We start from the raw sequence: 20,646 nt of genomic DNA, 5'->3' as shown, positions 1-20,646 counted from the left end.
GAGAAGTGGCAGATCCATTCTCAAATCCCTTCTCCTCCTCAGGTGTACTTCAGCAAAGGGTCTCTCACATCTTAAGTGAGTACCCAACCATGAGGTTAAAGGTTACAAGAAAGCTGGAGGGAAGGGAAGGATCACTGGTTTTGTGAGCACTCACTCTAGTAGGTGGCCTCTGAGTGTGCCTTCTGGATTGAGCCCCACGTGACTTAGGCAGCCCAATGCCTACTTTTCCCAGTTTGTGCAACGCTCTGGGGCTTAGGCTAGAGACAGGCATGCAGGTGTCAGAGTGAGGCTGCAATGCGCATGCTCAGAGGCAGACACATAGGTGCCTAGGAAATTTTTACTTAAAAAAAATAATAAGTAGGTAATGAGTAACTTTAGAAGCCTACAGTGTTCAGCAGCAGGCAAGTGGGAGTTTTATGGATTGCAGTCACACCTAAACGCAGGCCTTTAGCACTTTGTGCTAAACCCTAAGTGTTCAGCTCAGGACTTTTTATATGGTTCTCTGAAAAAAAGTCAGAGAAATATTAATATATTCCATCATTTACCTACTTTCTTGGCCCTGGTCTACAATACAGAGTTAGGTCAACATAAGGCAGCTTACATTGACCTAAGTGTCTACACTAAAACGCAGCTCCCACCGATGTAACTCACCCACTACAATGACTTAACGCCACCTCGGTGACAAGCACAGTGCTTAAAATCAATGCAGTGTCAGTGTAGACACTACGTTGCTTACATCAACTGTTGCTGCCTTTCAGAAGCTGTCCCACAATGATCGTTAAATCAGTGCAAGGGCTCCTGGTGCGGATGCGCACCACTGACACAAGAAGCATAGTGTGGACATGAAAAAGCAGTTACATTGACTTACAGCCACCACAGAACTTAAACTTAGGCTGACTTAATTTTGTAGTGTAAACTTGCCCTGAGCAGTTGCAATAGGAGACAAAATAATCTGCTTCATAGACATAGCACCAGTTTCAATAGATCTAAGCAAATACAATACAGAAAAATTATAGCTTATCTCAGTTCCAAATTCATTCATGTAACAGAAGTTTTAGGGGTCAAAATGATTATTAATGGCCTCAGCTACCAGCCCTGTGTTGCAGGCTTTTCTTATACTACACTCATTGGTTTATCATCATCTGATTTTCCTAATTTAGGGTTCGGTCATTTGCTAGGATTCTGGCAGGTACTCAAGAGAGCTTTTCTGTGTCAATATGTGGGTAGCAAACCAAACAAAAGAAGTAACCCTCCCTATACACTCAATAGAGAGAACGAAAAGGGTCCTCCCACACAGAGTGGTTTATAGGATCAGGGCCTAAGTGTGATCATAAATGAAGGAATTTCCCTTACCAAATGATTTGAAGAAACAAGTATAATCAGTAGTCTAAGGCAGAATATCTTGGTTTATCTTAACCCAACTTTCCATTAAGCTATTACGCTTTTTTAGTCTCTCCCAAAGAGATTTTTATATTCAAGTGATTCTTGCCTGAATTATTTTCTATTTTCAATATTCTATACTTAATGAATCAGAAAAACAAAGTTAATCCAGAGAAAATAATCTTATGGTGGTGGTCTCCAGATGCTGCAGCCCCACAGAAGCAATCCCCCTGTTCTTTAATTGCAGACCCAATAAAGCAGATCTAATACAGTAACAAGACTGGCAGGTGCAGGTAGAGAACATACTGTGAGTGTGCTAAGAAATGGCCAACACAAACAAATCCTAACTTTGGCAATCTTAAAATAATGGCTGTTACTGCTCCAAAGAGGAAATAATTAAAGCCATTTTCTGACTCTAAGCATCTGATACTAGTGGTTTTCCATGGCAAATTACCAACATCTGCACTGCAAAAACCCAGCTACTGCTGCAATTATATAGCCAGGATAACTGCAGAGGTTCTAGAACTTTTTCATTTTCTATAGGTCCTCTAATTAAATGCGACCTATGATTGATAGGTAAACTACACATGATGGCAAATTAGGTTTCTTGAATTCCATACGGTTTCATTTACATTTCTAATGCTTAATATCCTGTGAAAAAACCAACAGGAAAAGCTTCAAAGAGAAAAATTAATAGACTCAAAAGACATCTCAATGTGTTTCTTAATCATGTAACAATTTCAGGTTTCTAGACCAATTCAGCATTAAGATTTATACAATGTATTCATTCCCACAAGAATGGCGGCTTCTCATTCCCACACACTGGTGCATAGTAAACATAAATCTTACCACACAGGCTGAAAATCCTTACCTATGACTAATAAGAAGCTAAGGAACACTGGAACTTTTCATTAGCATAGGAATAGTGTTAATATGTTAAATAGGTTTAAGCCAAATATTCACTTTTAAACACCAACAAGAAAAGGAAATGCAAATGAAGCAGTAGTATATGGCCTTGGCTGTGATGTGAAATATTTATCTTTCAGAATTGTCTTTTTGAATTAATAATAAAACACAAAATTGCCCAATTATTATACTGCTGATGTTGTAGCTAAGTGTCAGATTTTTCATTTATAATCCCCTATTATTAGGGGTTTATTGACTTGGTTGTTAAATATCTTAGCTTGAAACTTGGCACCCTATACAAATTCTTAGCTTCATATATTTTTTTTTAAGTTTAATAAAGGTTCAGACATACTGCAACTCCAATTAGAAAACATAAGCATATTGTCTGAAGAATGAAACATTTGCTGAGGTGAGTAGCCTCAGATTCAGTGCCTTCAGTGCCTCAGATTTTTGGGTGCTCAACTTCAGACACCTTTCAAGAGGCCCGATTTCAGAAAAAACAAACAATACTCTGAAAATGAGGCCTCTTTAAGATGTCACAAGTTGGACACTCAAAAATTGAGGCATGCAAAAAAAATAAACTGGTCATTTTTGAAAATCTTGGCCAAAAATCAGAAAGAATAGTGCCTTCAGAAAAAAACTAAGGAAAAGAAATGCTGGATTCTAACATCATGTAAGTGTGACCCGGTGGCATACCTATATTCACACCATACACAAGTACAAGAATAGTTTGTATAAAACATGCCTTGTGAGCTTTCATACAACACCTGACAACATACTGTTCATTAATATAATTGTAAAATGACTTAACATGCAGGTGTGCCTTATGGCAATAATACGTTGTCACAGTTGTAGCTTATCCCAGTCCCATGCAGCAGGCTAGGGGTGAGGCAGGCCTAGGTATGACATAAGCATTGGGACAGAGAAGATGGACTTCAGCATTATACACAGGCTGAGGCATTCCTCACCAGATTCTAAATTCTGCACACAAGGAAAAGGTAGGTGTGGAATTTGGTCCATATTCCAGTGGATAGGGGGCAAAGGATAACTGGAGCTCCGTCTCATATTGACTGGTCCCATTTACTGCCAAGAAACAATACCGCATGGACTGATGAGCTTCTAGGTAATATTAGAATGGATATTTACAGTTATACTAATGCATTAGTATAACTGGTTTAATAAAGTTGCAGACATTTGTTCACATCTTTACTGTTTCTATTTTCTGACCTCAGTAGCTACCAAAATAGAATTAAAGAAAAATTTGACCTGAGCTTTAATATAGTTTTGAACAACTGGATCTATTTCTAATCAGTGCTTTAAACTCTCAATCCAGTGCAGAACATGGCAGAAGACAACCAAGTGAATATTTCTTTCTACTATTATTCTTCATCTTGCATCATAGATTCATAGATGTTTAGATAGAAAGAAAGATGATATTATATCCACATTAACAGCACATTAAAATATCATAATTACTGTTTTTTCAGGGAGAACCAAATGAATTAATATTCATTGGCCATTTATTTTAATGTTACCAAATTAAAAACAAATCATGGGGTTGTGCAAGCCTATTTTGTATTCAGGGGTATCTAGGCATAACGGATGTGCTTATCTCACAATGGAGCTCTCTCTCAGATGATCTTATATTAACTGTTAAAGAGAGGGTTTTACAGAAGACTGAAAGGAGCATGCCCACATACCCAGGACATCAATGGGTATTTTGGCGTTGTCCCAACAGACCCAATTGCCATTTCCATATTTACAAAACAGTCCATAGGACAGGAAGTCTGATCTCCTGGAGGAGGTGGGGTAAGGTCCTGCCCGAAATTTAGTTGGCGAGAACAAAAGGAGAGCAAGTTACATCAGCATTTTGCCATGTAGTGCAGTTTTGAGTTTCCACTAGAATGTAACCAGTCCCAAACGGACTGAATTGCAACTGCCCATTTACAGACTTTCCCTCTGGGGAGTTTCAACAGGCTAGTTCTAGATTTCTTTCCATGACATATAAAACTGCTTTTTTTAATACCAAGTAGGCGGTGACTGGAGAGACCACAACACTCAGGGAAGGACATTCTTTTAAAAAAAAATATATATATATCAAGCTGACTTGACTATCTGCAGACACGAAAATTATGCCATCTTTGAATGTCTTGATGCAATGTGTATAAAAAAGGGTTGCAGAGAGGGCTCGAACCTCAGCAGGTATAAGCCCTCATAGCACCATTGATTTCCATGAAGCTGAGAATCTGGCCCTGTGTGCTACTTATCTTAAACTGAGTGCTTTCTATTCCCAAATATTTGCATCCCTGAGCAGCCCATCAGGATGGAAAACTGAAGAGAGCTCACAGGATGAAAGGGCCAGCTGACCACCTCTGTTTTGGTCATCTTCAAAACAAAGAACAGTTATAGTGCAGGATGTCTAAGATTTCAAGACACCGGAAGCTTGCCTCTCACCATGATAAAGTAAACAGTTACCTGCAGAAGTATGTTTATGCTTTCTACCATGGTTTCTGATGGCCTGAATCTCTCATACCTATTACAGGCAGCTCACTGAGCAAACAGAAGTGACAAAGGACAGCCAATCTTTAAAGAAACAGTCTCTGGTCAGGAAATGTTCCAGTGAAGGACTGCACATGGACTACTCTAGACATATTAGATGAAAGCTATAAACTGATGTCTGATATTAAATTTCTCCAGCAGAGCTGTAAAGAACCTTAGTAAACCCCTTTTCAACATCTCATGCTAGAAGCCATTTTTATTCATTTGCATAGTGCAATGATGTTTGATGCTAACGGAACAATACGATTGGTCTCTCCCATGCAAGATGTGCCTATGTGAATGAGAAGTGACAGGGCTAGATATGGCCAGTTGCTAAGAATTTTGCCAATACCTTTTTTCTACATGAATTAATGATATTGGTTGATGTGATCTGCAGTATTCTGGATTTTTATCTTTTTTTCCCCAGGAGTACTATTATGTGGACTTCCAAATAGGAACTGGGCAATTTTCCTTGTTCAAGGGAGTGACTGAATGTTTGATGTATTTGAGACATTAGGAGCTTCTGAAAAGATTTACCGAACTCATTGCTAAAACCATCTGGCCTTGGAGATTTGCCATTTGGAAGGTCCCTTATAAGATTTTGCAATTCATCTGTTGACATCTCTGCTTCAAAATGCACTTTTTGTTCTTCAGTAATCCACAGGATTTTTAGGTTCCTTAAACAAATATGTATTTTTTCTCTAGTAGAAGTTCCTGAGGGTGAATAAAGTTTTTCATAAAATGTTAAAAATGCCTCTTATTGCTTTTTTATTCAGCTACCCTTATTTTCTTCTGTTAAAATTATGCATATAAAACATTTGTGACACTACTGAGATGGCATGATTTTCAAAGCATACTGATCACTTCCCCCACACACACCCCTAAAATACCACTACTGTAGGATTCATGAGAGAGACTTGAGTCTTTGATGCGATATTTGTCAAGCTGCCTCTAAGTTTCATTTTGAGTTTTTGTATTTTGAGAAGTACCAATGCTCAGCTGTTAGAAAATAAAACTCAAAACTCTTCAAGACCAGTTGTTCTACTAAAGGACTCCTAGATTGCATCATATATATGCATACATGCCTCCAGTCACACTGCATTCTATAGAGTGCTCTGCATTTCTGGTCCTTTTTTTCACCTGCTCCACCTGAGTCAAAAAAAAAAACAAAAAAAAACAACACAACACAATTCCTCAGCAGAAGTTGAGCAGAAATATGGTTGAGTTCTCTCCATGGTTCTGGCTGGGAACCACAGACAAAAAGGGAAGCAAGGGACAAGGAGCCCCAGTGGGTAAAGTTTGCTTCTATTGTTCCAGTTACGGTCAGAGTCCACTGACCACAGACTGAACTCCACATGGATCACCAGCAGCCCACCTTGAGGTGCCAGGACAGAAACCCTCTGTAATGGTTATAGTATTGTTAACTCCAAATTTTTCATGAGTTGGTCCCTCCAAAATTATGAGATTGGTTTAAAAATCATGAGGCTTAAAAAATTGGGTGCCTTTTCTGCATTCTAGACTTTAGGGTTCACTGGGTCATGTTTTCAAGGTTTCCTCCACATCTATGAGGGCTAGAATTACACTTAAAAAAAAGTAAGCAAATATTCTCTCATGATTACAGCAATTTAGGAGTTAGGACTTAAGAAAACCACCACATATGATAAAAATCACAAGAGTTGGCAACACTACATATACACTTATTACTTCATATTTTAAAGATGGCACCAGTTATGTAGCTTATATATTCGTAAATTCAATAAATATTTCTGATCGGTTTTCTAAACAATATTTCCATAAAGATAATCCTTTTTCAGAAGGGAAAGGCCTGGATTCACAAAGGAACTTCGGCAGTGAAATGCTGAGCAACACAACGCCCAACTTCTAGATGCCCAGAAAAATCACAGAAACCACACTGCGATCAACAAACCCTGAGTTAGGTGCATGGGCTCCCTATACAGTGCACGGAGAGAGAATGTACCTTAGAATAGGATCCACAAAAGCCAGTACACTAGGTGGGAACCTTTCTAAACTAGCCAATGGGAGATTTTGATGAGAGGAGTGTGTCCTAAGCCCCACCCTTCTCAGAGATAGGTACCTAAATTGAGGCTGTAGGGAGGAGCCCATCTCTGCTTGTAATCCATGAAACAGGGGAAGGTAGCTGGAGGAGCACCTTGCCTGCACCCAATCCGATAGATGCCTGACAATGAGACTTGGGAGCCCAAGTCTGGGATTTAGGCACCCAAGTGATTTTGTGGATCTGGGCCAGACATTTTTGTGTTTGACTGATGAATGATAAAATTGGACCTTTTTGCTGGATCTCTTTAGTGAATGCCACCCTATGAATGTGAACCACTAAGCATGTTGCTATTCAGTAGGTTAGCTCAAAGAAGCCACGAGGAAAAAAAAAATCATAAAGAGCCGATTTGTCACTCCCTGTAGCTGTTTATGTAGCACTATAAATTAATGACTGCCAGAAAAAATGTCCACATAGGTTTAACAGGGCAGGAGCCCTTGGACCCTTATATAGGCAAAAAAAGCTTGACCTTGCAATCAAGAGGCAGTACAGCCATACATCAGTATTTACAATGTGTACATCAGACATCTGTAACCAAATTCACTGCTGGTGTAAACTGGTACAGTACCATGGAAATCAATGGAGCTGCACAAATTTATACCAGCAGAGATTTTGGCTCTTGGTCTGCTAGTGTAATCAAAGGGACACATTAAGCCATGGTGTATGTGGGAGAATTACCTAGGACTTAGAAAATTGCCCCATTCTTACTCTAGGAACAAATGAAATTCCCCCCCCCCATACACACAATATTTGTATACTTCCTCCATGCCATATTCACAGTTCTTAACAATTCAGATGCTTCAATAGGTTTCATTTATTTTAACTGAAATGGTAGGAAAAAAGCTACTTAGTTCAAATCTAGTTTGAATTTGGAATGAGAAGTAAAGTATTAAACTGTTGACAAATTGATTTAGGGTGAAACTTAATAGCAAGTATTTTTTGACTATGGCAAAATATTGTTTGCATAATAGTGAGAGCGTAGAGATGATGCCCAGTCAGCTTCTGTTTAAACTACAGTTTATCATTTTGAGGTGTTTTTCTACAGGTAAAAACATATCACTTTTCCTTGTTCTGTTAGTGAGTTTGAAATGTACACATTACTAATGTGGAATCAGTAAACAAGAAGGCTCTCTAAATCTGTTACAATAAGGTCTATATAGAGCCTAAACAAGACCATGTAAGTTGAGGGTCAAAAGAAAAAATCTTCCACACATAAAACTGTCATTCCTTTGGCTTTGTGCTTAAATATACTCCTTTGCACACTTGGACTGCTGAGTTGGTTGCATGAAATATTTTCAGGCTTAGAAAGCTTGCATATATCCAAACTTCTGCATCCTACGTGTGACAACCTTTTAAAAAAGTGTCTCTGTCCTAACTGAAACTAAAAGAAAATGACAATGTACTGCAATTGCTCTCTGCACTGCCATCTAGTGAAATTATATTACTAGGTAGAATTAGACTGATTCTTTTAGTTCCAATTTGTAAGTGAAACAGCCATATGCTGACGGCAGAAAGGAATTTTTCTGTAGAGAACCCAGCATTTGTATGCAGGGTGATTCATACTATTAATACATAGGATGATACACAGAGAGAGAGAGAATAGATTCCACCAATGGCTAAGGTACATCAGAACAAGAGAATTGTGATTTGAAATATGAGATTCTGAGTATACAGTAGTGAGGCCTGATCCTCATAAGTCTCAGCAACCTGGTAGACCTTTAAAACTTCAGAGTTTTATGGAGAAGTCCTATAGTGTTTCACAGGGATGAAACCAATAGACTTCTATAGAAATTACTATAAAAGACCTATTACAATTCATGTTGCTATTGATTTAATAGCACTGTAATATTGTGAAATCTCATATTACTCAACCTTCATTACTTTTGCAAAAATATACAATAGAACATCTACTGGTCCACAACGAAGGATCACTTTTGCCTGTGGGTTTCTGATGGGAGTTTAAGGTGTTGGTTTGTTTGTTTTTTTTAAAATGCTTGGACCATGCTAGCCAAGAGATTGCACATGCAATACACTACTGCACAAAGTGCTTCAGCAAGATTAGCCTTGAGAGCTGCTCTGATAAGTCTATCTGCCCTTTCTACAGCAGAAGGCAGAAGAATCCGTTTAGCAGCAGATCCTTAGAGCTCACCTGGCTTATACTGGCCCCCTCCACTGTGCATCCCTTTCATGGCCAAAATTCTGACTCCCCTTGCACATTGGAATTGCACTGGTTCTAGTGCCAGGGGAGCTTCCACATCCACAGGCACATGGTGTTACAATAACTCACGATGAATCTTTCACTCATTACTGCAAGATAGTGAGTTTCTACTGAGCGTGTATTTAAAGAGCAAGGTAAGTGTGCATGTGCATAAACATTCTGATTCTGCATAGGTTGTTACGGGTTGATTAAAAGTTGACTGTTGTCATTGCCAGAATCATTTATGTGCCAGTTGTAGCCTGCTTTTCCACCATCTTGGGAGCCAGATGTCTTTGAAAGAAATATCAATTGAATTACTGTCATGTGCAGGTCTCTCTCTCCTCCTCCCCCAGGTCTTAGCTGTAATATACCTCAGGTGTATATTTTCAGCAGTCATAACTTCTTCATCCTGGTCTGCTTCAGTAGATTATTAATTAATAATATAACTAAGTTTAGAGAGACAAGGCGGGTAAGGCAATATCTTTCATGGGACCAACTTCTGTTGGTGAGAGAGACAAGCTTTCAAGCTTACACAGAGCTCTTCCTCAGGTCTAAAGTTTATATTTGACTTGAAAAGAAACAGGTTTGTTGTTTGGTTGGGGGTTTTTTTGGAGGAGCGTGGGGTTTCTACCCTTCATTGTTACAAAGCAAATGACATCTTAAAACTTTTGAATAGTTTTGGAATTGCAATAAGCAGATCATTGGGCTCTAGTCAACCCTTTGGAAATGCCATATTTCTAAGCCTTACTAAAAGATAAAAAATCAAGTGTAATTAAATATAAAAAGCCCTCTCCCCCTTTAAGTGATGCTTTTTCTGTTCACCTTCCCAAAACTACTGCACTGCACAAACAGCTCCTTGATTCTGGAGTTCTGTATTCAACATTGTAAAAGTGTCTAAAGAAGCTGAGAAAAGTGGTGATCTGGCAAATGAAATACTAGCACAGGGAATGGCAAACCACTTTGTTCTGGAAACTCCTTGTTAGAGTCTTACAATGCTGAGTCCTAAAAAGGAGCAAGGAATAGAGCAAGATCTTGTGGGATTACCAACTCAAATGTGTGGGAGACTTGTGGGATTTTCAAAAACCTCATTCCTGCATCCCTGCACGAACCCATTTCTTTTCCGCCATCAGAACCATACTTTATAAAACAAATATAAATCTTCAATTCAGTTTACTGAGCACCACTTAAATGAAAACAAATTGCAGTCACTACTGACCAAGGCCAAATTTGAATCAGTGACCTAGAGATGAATCACTTTACCAGTCCCTTGAACCAACTAGTCCCCAGGTACTAAGTGATCCTGAATTGTGTAGACTTTACGAAACATTTACAGTATGCTAGAGTAGTTAGGCAATGGTCATGTTGGTTATAAATAAGATGACAAACTGGTTTAGTGATCATTCCCTATATTGCTCATTCACTAACATTTTATTTTCTGCAAAATTCCATTGTATACTTTTGTTCAAATATCTGCCTTGCTAAATTTGAGACTATGGCATGTGAATTCTTGAGTATCTAGTATACAGTAACAAGAGTATAAGATAATTGCACTTTGCCATATTACTTGTGCTGTCTTATGTGACAAAGACCTGCAGAGAACAGGAGACTGCAGATGTTATAACCCCTTCAGTTACAACTGTTGGAAATGTCACCCTAACTGTATCACAAGCATACCTCTGAAATGCCACAAAGTACATTAATTCAATTATAAATCAGTCTTATTAGCAAATAGCAAAGACAAATATAAATAATGTAGCTAGAGTGCTAGCTATTTTTCATATCAAACTGTAGAGGAAGAAAGAAAGGTTTGATAAAGTGAGCCATTCAGCATCCTAAAATTCATTTCACTCTATAGTTGATACTTACTCTTTGTTTTAAAGATGCTAAATTAAATGCCTCTCTTTCGTTCCCTCCAGAATTGTTTATATGGGAGCTCACCCATCCCACGCACGCACTGAGTCACAAAAAACATCAATTCCTTTATACGGTACATTAAAACAGCTGATGATATAGCACTACAAGTCACTTATACGTCTCAGGCTAAAAAATTGGTACAATGGGTTAAATGGCATGGCTGATGGGTACAGGAGCTGTATTGATAGGCTGGTGATACTATGCCAGAGACAAAGACTCATGTTATTAGTAAATATTTCCTGGCTCTGCATGATGAATTTCTTCTGTCGAACACCAATATTCAACATAAAACAATTAACAAATGTAGAAGATTTTGGGACATGACATCATTTTGAATTTACCTTTGTATATTTTCCTCGTCTTTGTAAGTATTAGCGTTTCCAATTCCATACCAAAAAAAATTCAATGAAAAAAATTAAACCAACGCTGAATGTATACATAATGGAATTGCTATAGTAGTATTTTGTAAACTAATGCCAGTGGTAGTGAATGATTTTGTGATGTGGACACTCGTCTGCTAGGAACTGGACTGAGACTACTTTCCTATTTCCACCAAAAAATAAGTTATGAATTTTCACTGTGGTGGATTCATAATAGTTATCTAGAAATTAAAGACTTCATATTAATTTACTAATGTCTCCAGTCTCATTTTTGCTTTTAAACATTTTTAGGTAAAATATTGTTTTTCTTATTGTGGTATTTCCCCAGCTTTAAGTTTTCATACACTCCCTGAAATTTAAGGCTTTAACTCCAACTGTATTTGTGCCCCTTGTGTCTGAAAATTCATATAAGTGAGTTTTACTCATATAAATGTTCCCAGAAAGTGAATTTTAACTTTGAACACTTAACTAAATGTAGATACTTTATGGGGGAAAATAGACACTCGACACAGCAGGAGACTTGTAGGAGCATACATTTACTCAGAAATGAGAAAGGGAAAAAAACAAAACAAAAAAGTTAGCTTATTAGCTAGAACAAAGGGCAATGACACAGGAAACAAGAAGTGAAAAAAACAGCCACTTTCAGATTAAATCTGGCAGAAACAAATAGCTTCAAAGGGCCAGCCTCCAGAAAGGCATGCTGGGAAAATGTTCCTGAAAGAGGGCAAGCCTGCACTAGGGAGAGTTAGTAAGGATCAGATATTTGCAAGAGAACACGGTCCTGCAGAAAGAGCTGCTTCTATATTGCATATATGATCATTCTGTCTGAAGTGTGGGTTCCTAGAGTACCTCCTCTTTGCTAGACAAAGGTGCAGTTATATGAGCCAAGCAAAGATGTGTTCTCACCCTCTGCAGCTAGTGGACTTTACTGGTGGCAACTCAGGCATCTAGGGTCTTTGAGCATCTACTGGGTTAGGCATCGGCTAAATGCTGGTTTTGTGAATACCAGTGATGCCTAAACGTTGGACTTGCACTAAGTCCCCCTAGAGAATCTAGACCTTAAGATGAAATCTTGGGCCTATGGAAGTCAGTGAGAGTCTTTTCATTGATCTCACAGGGACCAGGATTTCACTGTTAATCTCTTATTGTATGTACTACACATGGACATCAGGCAACCTCTGAGTCTTCCACAGGAAGAATTTAAAAATAAGATATGTATTTTAGGACAGCCATTTTTCATTCTAATTAAAATATGACAGTAGAATTAAAAGTGATTATAGAACATTTGGTTTATTAAAAAAAACTGATCAGCAATATATTGTGCTAGTTAATGCTAGGATTTTATTTTCTATACCTTTAATTCAATGATATCATCAAGTACAACCCTCTTCCCCCTAACCTCATCTTTTTCAGGCAGAAAGGCAGAGAGACTTTGCTAATAAGGGCAGATTCCTTGCTGTCAGGCCTTACACTGCATAAACTCTACAGATCTATCATTAGTTCTTGTCATCTCTTAGGGACTCCTGGCCTGGAGCCCAACAATTGATATAGTAGAGAGCTTCCAGCTAAAATAACAGCCTCCACATCTTTATCTTCCCATCCATCAGATGGTTGGTGGAAGATTGGGCTAATTTGTCACTCTACCCACTTGGAAAAGTTTGATAAATGGTTTAATTAGATTTTTTTCAAAAAAGAAATCATATTTCTTGAGAACTTGGGGTTGGAAAAACAATACCTAAGAGATTGAATTAGAAAAGGAAAATATTTTTTTCTTCAGCAAGGATCAGAGGAAGCACAACTGTAGCACAGTGATGAGTAGTAGAAAGTGTGCAATTGGTTAGAACAGATTTAAAGCAAAGAGGCCGATGTGAACACACACATACTCTGCACTGTAGCGACTCAAAAGCAACCAGCAGAACATACATACAGAGAAATGTCAAAATACAGAATCCAATTTTAAATAGGGACCTGGTCACTTATATTAGAGTGACCTAGCCTGCACTTCAGCCTTGGCCCCACTCCCTGGGTTGGAACAGAGAGGGAAGGGCCAAGGCCTCCTTCCCAGGTGATCTCCTCCCCTGAAGGATCAAGGACTGAGCAGTCCAGAGTCACAAGGATGGCTACGACAACTGGCCCATGCAATGGACATGCTAATGAGCACACTACATGTTCTCCTTTCAGTGCCTACACAATCTGGCCCTGAGAGTTGACACATGGGGTGTACACTCACCCAGAAGCAAAGGAAAGCCAAGCTGCTTAGAGTCCTTTTGTGTGTCCTGTTTCAGCTAGCCATAGGATTCATAATGGTTGGGTGATGTTTCCTGCATCTGACCTTACATAGTGTGTGTGTGTGTGTGTGTGTGTGTGTGTGTAAGGCCAGGTGCAGAAAAAAGATATACGTATATAGCATTTATGACAGTTGTAGATCCCTACACGTTAGAGAGACAATCCAGACAGATCTGACTAATTGTCTCTCTGGATTGTCTCTCTAAAATCATCTATTTTATTTGAATTATTGATTAAGTCCTCTCTATTCTGATAAATTAATATGACAGACATTCTCCTCTTTCTGATAAGCTGTCTAGAAACGGAATATAAATTCAGAATACTTATAAAATTTCACCCCCAGGCAAAAAACTTTTGTAAACAGAATAAATTCTCAATTAAAGAGATTTCAAATCCTTGTCCATACAGTACACTAATATAAAATGACATCGGGGGTAACTGACCCTGCCCTTAGGAAAGGTCTTATCTTTTGCACTGAATTAGCAAGGTCTTTTTCACAAGTCCTAAAGCTGTCAGTTTGGGCTTTTGTCAAAGGAAATTGTTTCTGGTTTAAAGTGTGTGAAGTTTGTGAAAAGAAAGGCAAAACAAAATTGTGGTTTAAACAACCTCCTCTGCTCTAATCCTGAAAACCAGTTCTCAAGCAAGTAGCCCCATTTAAGACATTAATTCCCTGTAGTGGTCAATGGGACTAATTGTGGGAGGGACTTCTGATTTAAGTGCTTCTAGGTCAGGTCATGAGACATTACTGTAGAAAAACAGAGGAATATCTCATGAATTAACAATAACTAAGATGAAGCAGGATACTGCAGGAAAGTAGTGCAGTGTGTGGGTTACACAGATTGTAAACAAACACTAGTTTGAATCCAGTTAAAATTAATAGGGACCAAAAGTTACTATCTAGTGACCTTTATGAAACTAGTTGATGGTTTCAGTCCATTTGCTAATGGACTTTCACTTCACAGAAACTTCCAACTTTGCTAACAATCTTGGCAAAGAGAGACCAGTGAACTACTCCTGCAGGTGGCCTTTCTGGGTCAGGAATGCTGCAATTTGGCAGAGCCGTGAGGAGAAGATGACCGCTGACCATGTATCGGTTCTCCTCAGTGGCAAAACAGAGGACTTCAGTTTGTACTGCCTTCAGATTGACAGTGTTTATGGACACCAAAGATTAAATTCACTTCTCTTGCATAAAGCCCACATAATTTGGTTCAGGGCAGGTGAATTCTCACCCACAACCTGGGCCATATTACATGGCTACAGTACAAGCCCTTTGCTTCTTATCCTGCTATCACTAATCCAGTCTATAGTCTGGAGTATTGACTTTAACCCTTCCCTCCATGCCAGGGTGTAGTATCTTGGATTCACATAAGCAGAGAGCATATGGCCCACCCCCAGGCTAAGCCCCATGATGGCTGTCCTCCATGCGGATCTTCCACAGGCAGACACCTTCCACAGCAGACTTAGCTTGTGGAAGCATCCTGTAAGATTGCTTCATCCATAGACATGTCCCACAGTGGAGCCAGGCAAAAGAGTGAGAGCCCTGTGCTGGGTCCCCTATACCACAGAAGCATTTCACCCTAAAATAGCTTCAATGTAGAAAGCAAAAAAGAGTACTAACCACAAAAGGCATTCTCAGATCTTAGAACATAAAAACCATCCTGGGTCCAATCAATGGTCCATCTACCCCAGTATCCTGTCTCCGACAGTGGCCAATACCAGTGCTTCAATGGCTCTGTTCTAGACACTCCCCCTGGAGTATCTCCTTCTGGCAGTCAGAGGTTTAGGGTTCCCCAGAGCATGGGGTTGCCTCCCTGATCATCTTGGCTAATAGCCACTGATTGACCTATCCTCCATGAACTAACTGAGTTCAAAAACTATAAAATACTTTTGACCATCAAAACATCCCATGGCAATGAGTTTCAAAGGTTAACTGAACATTGTGTGAAAAAAATGCTTCTTTTCTATATTAAAACTGCTGCCTATTAATTTAATCAGGTAACCCCTGATTTCTGTACTGTGGCAAAGGGTAATAACACTTCTCTATTCACTTTTCCCACCCCATTCATGATTTTATAGACCTCTATCATATCCGCCCCTTCTCTTTTCTAATATGAGCAGCTCTAGTCTTTTTTGTCTCGCCCCTTGAAAGTCATTCCATAGGCTTGGCCATCTTTGCTGCCCTTCTCTGAACCTTTTCCAGTTCCTTGATATTCCTAGATTTGGCTTCTTTATATATGTGTAATTTACCCTACATTCCACATGATTGCTTCCTTTTATGGTCTGCTCTTGAGCCGGGAGAAACAAGTCTAGTGGTCTCATACATCATACCTCACCAGAAGGCTGCTCCTGCATACCTTAACTCATATGAGTAGTCAGACTCCACTGGGACTGATCATCTGAGTAAAGTTACTCATGTTCGCAGGATCAGGACCCAAGCTAAGTGTCTATATCATTAGCGGACTGAGCAATGACCTGAAAACCAAGTTCACTTTCAGCTTTACATCTCCACCAGGAGCTCTGATTTATCTAATTAGAGAAAGTAAAAGTTCAGCAAACTGGCTACACATTGGGACATGAAAAGGGCATTTAGGGGATTATTTCTGAATTAAGGGTGTGGGGGGAATCTGAGTTTTTGTTCCATAGAAAAATACTTGTTTGCTACAACAGAAAAAAAAATGAATAGCTAGAATCCAATATCATTTTTGTTTTGCTATTTTAAATTAACCAAATATATACAATATGTTTTACTGTATTTTGTAAAGTAAGGACTGTCAGAAATCATACTCACTAAATCAGGGGTAAATCTTTTTGATTCATTGCCAGTTGTGGATATTAATATTTTAAATCAGTCCAATATGTTTTGAGCTGCTATGCCACTTCGTTTACTTTGAAACTGGAACCATTTGTAACAAAATGTGTAGACCAATATTAAATCTATAATATACATAGATATTTAAAACTCATGGAGCCCTTCAAACTTTACAAACACGTGCTGGATTTTAGAGTTGACAGGGCTTTCTATCCAGGTGCATTAGGAACTAAAATTACATTGGCTGAAATCCTACAGGTATTTTGGAAAGAAAAATCAAAAAGTCTACTCTCCATTTACAAAGGCTGCAAACTCTCCACTCTTTCCTGGTTCACTTAGATGAAACTCAAGGGTAAGGGCTAGATTAGGCACCTAAAGATGCAGATAGGTGCCAAGTGGGATTATTAAAAGTGCCTAGTGCTTAGGGACTCAGGCATTGCAATGCTGTGTCACACCTGTCAGGAGCCTTGGGGGACAGAGGGAGGGGGAAAGAAAAAAAAAAAACAAACCACCACCACACAGGAACACCACTGTAATCCACAAAGCCTGAGTTAGTTGCTAGGTAATGAATGGGGTAGAGGTAGGTGTCTTAGAATGTGATCCATAAAGCCAGCTGTTAGTCAAGGAGCTGCCTAAGCTATCCAATGGGAGATGCAGACAAGAAGGGTGTGCACAAGCCTCACCCCTCTCTCAGAGTTCAGCACCTAAAACTGGGCTACAGTGAGGCATCTATCACTGCTTGTAATTCACAAACCAGGGGAAGATGGGCATTCAGCTGCCTGTGACACAAATGTGGCTCACTCAGCTATAGTCATTCCAACTCTTTCTCTGGCCCAAGTAATATTTAATTATTCAATTACTGAACTGGAGTGGAATAATTTCAATTGGCAAGATTGAGCAAGCCGTACAACAGAATATTCAATTGCTTTGTGAGCCCTAGCAATGCCTATAGAGGTGTTAGACACCTGTTAAAAATGCCCTCTCATCAGGGGGACTTGGAACCAAGGACCTCAAGCATGCTGGGTAAGTAAGTAAGTACCACTTTCCTCCCAGTGGTCACGTGTGGAGTTAAGCAACCTCTGAGTATGCCTACTGGAGTGGGCCCTGCTCATGATTTGGGTAGCCCAATGCCCAACTGTAGGGGCAAGGTTGCGAAAGATTGGCAAAGAGCTAAGTGGTGGACTGACTACGTGACTGGATGTAAGCGGAGGATGCAGGCAGTTTCAATAAACTTTGTCCGACAGACCCTGCCAAAAGATATTGTAGCATAGCTCAGCATATTTTTGCGTGTAAACAAGTTAGTTTATGTAATAAGCATAAATCATACATACAAGAAAGTAACCAGCTGTTGACCCCCTGTAACCCTGATAAGCACAGAGAATATAGCGCCGCAGAGGACTCCCCCCCGCCCCCGGCGGAGTCCTGCCTGGTCAGTTGTCCTGAATGGCCAGAGTCCCCTGCAGCCCTTCCGCGCGTCCTAGGGGCTCCCCGGCAGATTGGAGCGTAAGTTCTTCCTTCCTTCAGTAAAGCATAGTTTACTATTCTTAGGCCAGAGAGTGTCCTCCTTTCATGGGTATCTTCTCCCCACCCACCCTCATGGGCACACCAACTGTCTTTGCCTGGTTTGTGAATCACTCTGGGATTTAGGCAGGAGACAGCTGCCTGGGTGCTTAGAGTGAGGCTGCAGTGCACGTGCTCGGACGGAGACATATAGGTGGCCAAGGAGCTTTTACTGAAATAACTTCAGCCCCTACAGGGCTAGACAACCAAGAGGGAGTTCTGTGGATCACAGTGATATCTGAAAACAGGACTTAGGCAGCTAGGTGCCTTTGTGGATCCTACCTTTGGTGCCTAACTCCCATTGGGCATGCCTGTAAAAATCTGACCCCGAGTCTCTTATGCCATAGCCCTGAAGCAGTGTTCCTCATCTGTGAAACACTTAATGGTAATAACAGGTGAACTTAACTCATTTAGGCACTGACTATGCAACTGACTGCATTCAGACATTGTGGACAATGAGGCTGGATGTGAGTACAGGGGTGTCTGTGTGCATTGAGTTGTAGGGTCTTAGAATCATAGAATCATAGAATATCAGGGTTGGAAGGGACCCCAGAAGGTCATCTAGTCCAACCCCCTGCTCAAAGCAGGACCAATTCCCAGTTAAATCATCCCAGCCAGGGCTTTGTCAAGCCTGACCTTAAAAACCTCTAAGGAAGGAGATTCTACCACCTCCCTAGGTAACGCATTCCAGTGTTTCACCACCCTCTTAGTGAAAAAGTTTTTCCTAATATCCAATCTAAACCTCCTCCACTGCAACTTGAGACCATTACTCCTCGTTCTGTCATCTGCTACCATTGAGAACAGTCTAGAGCCATCCTCTTTGGAACCCCCTTTCAGGTAGTTGAAAGCAGCTATCAAATCCCCCCTCATTCTTCTCTTCTGCAGGCTAAACAATCCCAGCTCCCTCAGCCTCTCCTCATAACTCATGTGTTCCAGTCCCCTAATCATTTTTGTTGCCCTTCGCTGGACTCTCTCCAATTTATCCACATCCTTCTTGAAGTGTGGGGCCCAAAACTGGACACAGTACTCCAGATGAGGCCTCACCAATGTCGAATAGAGGGGAACGATCACGTCCCTCGATCTGCTCGCTATGCCCCTACTTATACATCCCAAAATGCCATTGGCCTTCTTGGCAACAAGGGCACACTGCTGACTCATATCCAGCTTCTCGTCCACTGTCACCCCTAGGTCCTTTTCTGCAGAACTGCTGCCTAGCCATTCGGTCCCTAGTCTGTAGCTATGCATTGGGTTCTTCCGTCCTAAGTGCAGGACCCTGCACTTATCCTTATTGAACCTCATCAGATTCCTTTTGGCCCAATCTTCCAATTGGTCTAGGTCCTTCTGTATCCTATCCCTCCCCTCCAGCGTATCTACCACTCCTCCCAGTTTAGTATCATCCGCAAATTTGCTGAGAGTGCAATCCACACCATCCTCCAGATCATTTATGAAGATATTGAATAAAACCGGCCCCAGGACCGACCCCTGGGGCACTCCACTTGATACCGGCTGCCAACTAGACATGGAGCCATTGATCACTACCCGTTGAGCCCGACAATTTAGCCAGCTTTCTACCCACCTTATGGTGCATTCATCCAGCCCATACTTCCTTAACTTGCTGACAAGAATACTATGGGAGACCGTGTCAAAAGCTTTGCTAAAGTCAAGAAACAATACATCCACTGCTTTCCCTTCATCCACAGAACCAGTAATCTCATCATAAAAGGCGATTAGATTAGTCAGGCATGACCTTCCCTTGGTGAATCCATGCTGGCTGTTCCTGATCACTTTCCTCTCATGCAAGTGCTTCAGGATTGATTCTTTGAGGACCTGCTCCATGATTTTTCCAGGGACTGAAAATCAGTTTTCCTAGCCTGGTCTTGCTGTGCTGCAGGATTGGAAGAGGGCAGGAGCTAGAAATGCTCTTTGATCTCTTGCATGAATGTACTTCTGAACACATAGCATTGATTCTAATGTGACCATGATACCTAAACCTCCCTCTCCACAGCTTAATTTGTCCCAGGGCTTGCTGGGGCTGAGTAAGTCTGCTGTGAAAAGTAATATGAACAAACATTTTTCACAGAAGCAGACTTACTATCTAGCAAGTTTTTTAAAAAAGCAACCAAAAAAGCAAAAGAAATAACAAAAAGACAACATGCAAAGCACCTTATCTGTGTTTCTATTCTGTTTAGGTCCAGAAAAGATTACTTTTATTACTGAGTCTGAAAAACCCTTACATAAATAAATTACGATGATTTGAACATGTATATATGCATATTTGTTTTTCCTAAAGTTAATGAAGTATTTTAGGGAAAAATTGTCAGCACAGCCACGAGCAAGAGTTGGCAGCTGCACTCTGAGGCCACCAAAAATTTGGTGGTGAGAAGCTTTGCCCCAGTGCCCACCTAAAATGTGGCCATTCTAGCTGTTTGAACAGGGTGCACTGTGGGAAAACTTCCTGTAATGTGAAGGGTAGACAGGCGAGTCTGAACAGCCTGCTGAGCAGTCATTTTGACCAGTGTGCTCCCAGCTACTGGAGCCAGCAATATGGAAGAGGTACTTTTTGAAGAACTTCTCTTGCTTATGCTTTCACTCCTGTGTCAGG

At 40.2% G+C, this 20,646-nt stretch overlaps 1 long non-coding RNA gene across 3 annotated transcripts in view; it reads right to left on the bottom strand.

Annotated features, from left to right (window-relative positions):
* Window positions 1-20,646, bottom strand: part of LOC311519941 — a 202,270-nt gene that overhangs the window by 163,856 nt on the left and 17,768 nt on the right. The gene's annotated exons all lie outside the window — the stretch shown is intronic.

This window comes from Lepidochelys olivacea (genome assembly GCF_965140295.1).
Source record: "Lepidochelys olivacea isolate rLepOli2 genome assembly, chromosome: 4".
NCBI lineage: Eukaryota > Metazoa > Chordata > Testudines > Cheloniidae > Lepidochelys > Lepidochelys olivacea.
This window is presented reverse-complemented; position numbering and strand designations above follow the sequence as displayed.